Source organism: Triticum aestivum, chromosome 7B (genome assembly GCF_018294505.1).
Source record: "Triticum aestivum cultivar Chinese Spring chromosome 7B, IWGSC CS RefSeq v2.1, whole genome shotgun sequence".
NCBI lineage: Eukaryota > Viridiplantae > Streptophyta > Magnoliopsida > Poales > Poaceae > Triticum > Triticum aestivum.
The window spans coordinates 646,466,905-646,472,430 of NC_057813.1; positions in this window are offsets into that span (position 1 = coordinate 646,466,905).

Sequence of the window (5,526 nt, forward strand, 5' to 3'; positions counted from 1 at the left end):
GTGGTAACTACCACTGCTTGTAGTAAAAATTTGTTATAATGAATTTTTTTTCATAGATGATATTTAGTGTATATGATGATATGTCTTGATTTTTCATAACTTTTTTGTTCATATATATGATGATTGCATTGATAAAAAAGGGTAGATAATATAAAAAAGGGTTTGATTTTTAATAGCCGAAGGTGAAAATAAAACTCTCACCTATGAGAGGAAATGGCCGACGGTAGATGTGTGCCTCTCAGTTATTTGAGAAAATACCCGACGTCGGTGTATAGTGATAACTGGCACTTGACTTCCCCTCTCGATGATATGTTTCAATGGACAACAACGATGAATGTAGAATGACCGAAGTTATATTCTAGATAATTCAGTATAAAAAGATTCCAAGAACTAACATCTAGCATTGCTATTGTAAGCGAGTGCATTATGTTCTTTTTCACAATTAATATATAGGATGCTTAAAAAATTGGTACAGGACAATACAAATATGATGTTTAAAAAAATGCACTTAAAAAAGTACTAGTTTGCTAATTTCTTGGTCATGTACTTCTGTAACTTGGCTTACAGAAAAATGCACTTACAAAATATCATTTTGGTCTTTGAATAATTCTTTGTGCTTTTATTGTTCTAGGTAAGATTAAATAACATTTTGGTCATTTGGGCTTGATTCAGGGGATAAGCAACTCATCCGGCCACTCCCGCCGCTTCTTGACGCCGGCCATGGCGCCTAAGAAGAGGTCGTCTGCAAGAGCTTTTCACCGTGCTCAAGATCGATGGGAGGAGACTGTCAACAAATTCCGCAAGTGAGATGCATAGAAAAGGCTGGACGTACATGAGATCTGCAATAGGTTTCCCAAATTGCAGAGGTGCGTCGACAATGCTAGGGGCCTCATCGACGTGGCTACGGATGATGAGAAGAAGACGATGTTCCCCGGTGGCCGTGGAATTCCTCCTGTTGTTGTTTTCTTTTGGGCTATGAATGAAGCGCAAAACTCACCAGATCCGCATCAGCGTGCTAGGTGGTACGAGTACCGCTCCCACCGTCGCGCCCCTCCAGCTCCAGTGGAAGGTCTCGTCGGCGTCGTGGTCGCTGTACCAGCTGCAGTGAAGCAGGTGATTGTTCACTCTGACAGCGAGGGAGAGAGTGGTGAAGATGAGAAGGAGGAGGAGGAGGAGGAGGAGGATGAGGAGGAGGAGCCAGGTGCGGACGTGGTGGTGGAGGTGGAGGACGACATCAAGCAGGAGCAGCTGGCGGTGGAAGTGGAGGACGACAGTGAGGGGGAGGTGGCGCAACAGCTGCAGCCGCCTGCCGGTGACGACCTGTACAGGGTGGAGCCGGGGATCCCGCAGCTCGGCGACATGAGCATGCCAATCGAGGCGGAGACTTACATCCGCGTCGGCATTCGCTAGTCTGACCGCATCAAGATGACGGAGATGCAAAAATGAAGAAATGTGGTAAGTGTTAGTTAGACAAGTGTCAGTGTTTATGTTCAGTATGCTGAACCTTTATGTACTGTAGCTGTTTAAGCATTGTCAAGTTGTTATGTACTGGAAGTGAAGTTGTTATGCAATGAGATGTTTAATTAAGTAGAAATGTTTTCTTCTCTGTTGCATTCCACAAAATTATAATAGCATAAGAGAGGACACTTCTCTCTATACGTATAGTAACTAGTGTCGACAAAGCACGGAAATAAGAGAGGACACTTCTCTCTATTAGCTTGCTAACACAATATGAAACCCCTAAATTAACCCTCCAAAACCCCACCCCCTCCCTTAACCCCCCCCCCCCCCTCGATCCCTTAACCCCCCTCCCCCCAGCACCTGCCAGCTGCTGACGCCTGGAGGCCTATTGGTCCCGGTTGATATTACCAACCGGGACTAAAGGTCCTCCTACGTGGACACCCTGCTGCAGCCACGTGGAGCCCTTCTGTCCCTATTCGGAAGTGAACCGGGACTAATCCCAAACCCTTTAGTCCTGATTTCTGAACCAGGGCTAAACGACCTCTGAAACCAGGCCAAATGGGCTGTTTTCTACTAGTCTCCACTACTATTAAACAAACGAGTTGAGGCAGAAACATTAGATCTCAGCCATATATCCATCACTCATCAATGAACCAAATTGTCCCAATGTTGTATCACATCAAATTCACATATTTATTTATTAATTTTAACATTTTCACAACAGCTTAATTAGGAATCAATGCACCCTAATTACACCTTCATTAGGAAACAAATAATCACACCATATATGATGTATCATTTCTGGAACTCCGTAATTAAGAATCATTGCACCTTAATTACACGTTCATTAGGAAGCAAATCGTCACACTTTATATTACGTAATTAAATGACACATTAGACAAGGAACACGTGTCGCACTTCTCTCATCAGCATTTTCGTCAGAAAAGACCACCTAGGCTATCGTATTAACAGAAAGGACCGCCTTCAGACCATATTGACAAAAAAACCACGTCCACTGTGACAGCCGACACCTGGCACCTGCCGCCACAGTATAAGGCGACAGCACTGGCCGCGATAGGCTGAAGCGGCAGGTCCGGTGTAACATGTTTTCCTGTCGGTGGCTTATTTGAACGGAACGATGGGCTTGTGGGCTTCGCAGCCAGGCTACGTGGAGCCTGCCGCCAGCGTTAGACGTGATCTTTTTTTTTTGCATGGTAATACGTGTCTCATTCATATCATAAAGACTAAAGTACAAGTCACGTAAGGACCGACATGACAAAACTGAAAAGATAGCAGAACATCTCCGAGCTTGACACCAACGCCCATCACCTGCCTCCGGCACCACGACAGCAGTCATCGAAGAAAATAATGATGGATCACCTCCTCACCCGAGGTTGAAGCGGCTCCATCACTGATATGCAGCTTTGCGGATTTCCAAGGTGGCTCACCAAAAGTGAAGCCCTTACCGTTGAACGAATCAGACCGAGGCAACACCCCGGACACGCCATCGAACTCTAGATCTGGCACCCCACCGCGACTAAGACGTTGCAGAAGGAAACCATACCTGCCATCCACGAACCACGAGCCCAGCACATGTTCCGTCTTCCAGATGTCGTCGATGCAGACCACAGTCTGCATCCGCTCCTGGACTACCTCCCAAACTCCGCGTCGACGCTGGAGCAAACGCCGTCGCAACGGCGGAGCCCGAGGACACAGGTCCACCACGAGGATGCCGCCGCCGCCACGCCATCCTTGTTTGAACAGACTGGTTTCCAAATCCATCCCCAACCATAGGACTGATGGCCTTGTCAAGGAAGGATATGAAGAATCTTCATTCAACGTCGTCATCGTCGCCGCCGAAACAAAGACGATAAACAACCTAAAAATCTAGACTACAGGAAGTAAAAACGATCCACACGCGTGGATCCGACGACCCTCCTCACCACCGACGACCGAGGTCGCCGGCGAAGGCGAACCGCCGGAGGACGATGCTGGGAGATTGGATCTCCTGGCGGCGGCTAGGGTTCCAGCCGGCAGGGACAGGAGGAAAACGATGCGGGCTGTTGTAGTATGAGATCCCGTTAGACGTGATCGATCAACATCATTCCCGTTAATCAAATCCGTACATGCATGCGTCGATCGTATTAATACATGTGTTGTTAATTAGACTTTCTAATCACAACACTCTCAGCCATGCAGATCCTGATTAAAATATTCCGATTGCCATAGCAAAAAAAAAATATCCGGCTGTTGGGCCGACTTTGTGTTTGTGGTGTGTTACAAGGTGTGAGCTGATCGTCTGTTTTGTTTTGGATGGATATAAACAGCCTTCAGATAAAGCATGTCATGCACAGTCCTCAAATATCGTGTAGCATCTACCGCCTGCTGTCGCATCGCGCAGTGCCACCCATCCCGTTGAAATACGTCGAGCGGCTGAAAACCTGTTATGCCGGAGGTGCCGCCTCATCCTGTGGCGGCCGGTCCTCCCGCCTCAATGGCCGCAGCTGCCACGTGTTGGCTGCTACACCTGCCGCCACAGAGGACATAGTCTTTTCTGTCAATATGGTATTTTTTTTGAGGGTATGTCAATGGTGTACCATAGCTTTATAGAAGAAGAGAAAGTTATGTACAAGAGATTACACGGTTAGTAGATGGCCCTTAAAGGACACAGCCACCGAACCCTCCTCTCATCCTAACTAACCCTACTACTCACACCACGTAGAGACTCCCGAGGCTCCTACTCTGGACCACATATCTAGCTCTTGCCAGATCAAGTCCACTGTTTCACTTACATTTCTTAGATCATTCCTCCCAAAAGCCCTTCCATTGCGTTGCTTCCACATGTTCCAGCAGATTGACGTGACCACGGAGTCAAAACCCTTCATGAAAAAGGGTTTCCCCGGCTTTAGATTATAAAGCAACGTCCAACCGATACAACCAGCTAGCTGGGGCCGCAGCACAAACAAGCACAAAAGAAAAAGGGAGAGAAAGAAAAAAGAAACAAATGCCGACGCCGGCAGCTCAACTAAGCAAAGATGACCGACACCCGCTGCATCCACCGGAGAAGAACCAGCGCCCGCCAAGCACTTCGAAGCCTCGCGCACCAAGCAACATCTTCAGGAAGAAATGCGACGACGACGCCGCTGCTGCCCGGACAAGTCCTAGGGTTTCCCCCGCTACGCGGGTGGCAGTGGGGAAGGGGGTATCATCGACGCCCCTCAGGAGGGTCCGGCAACGCCCACGGGCGCAGCCGCGCCGGTGGCGAACGAGCCGCCAGAGATTTCTCCCGCCCCGAAACCACCACCGCCACCCAAGACAATCGGAAGCGCACCGCCCAACATGCCGCCCACCAGCCTGTGCCACCACGGATATCGCACCATCTTCACCGTTTCACCGAGGCCACCGACACGAGACCTGGAGGTAGGACGAGAAGACATCGGGCTCGAAGGCAACCGCACCGCAGCCGACAGGAGGGAACAACCTCCACCGTCGCGCGGAGCCGACCGGACATGGCAACAGGGACTTGCCGGGCCACCACCGGCCCGGCCGGACCCCAACGGGTCCGGACAGTCCCTGCAGCCACGCTGCAGCACGCCGGCTGCCGGAGCCACCACCACCGCAGCCACGACCCCCTCGTCCCACCACCAGGGAGCTACGCCGTCGCGCACCGGGCCGCAGGCCCGCCCCAGGCCAGATGGGGCCTGAAAGGGCCCGGATCTGGGCCGAGCGGGCGGGCGCCGCCGGCCAGCCGCCCACCGCGCCGTCCCGCAGCCAACGGCCACACCGCCGCGTCGAGGGCACCTGAGGCCCGCGGGACGCCGCCGCCGAGCCTCACCGCCGCCAGCCGAGCAGCACCGCCGCTAGCCGAGCAGCACCGCCGCCGGGGAGGGGGGAGCCCCGACTCTCCCTCCCGGCGCGCGGGGAAGGGACGTCCGCCGCCGCCGGCGCCACCCGGACACGCCGGAGGCCGCAGCCGGCGGCGGCGAAGGGGGAAGAGGGAGGAGGAGGACCGAGACGGGGGGAGGGCAGGGGGGCGCTCCGCCGCCTCGGGGGGGCGGCAGGAGC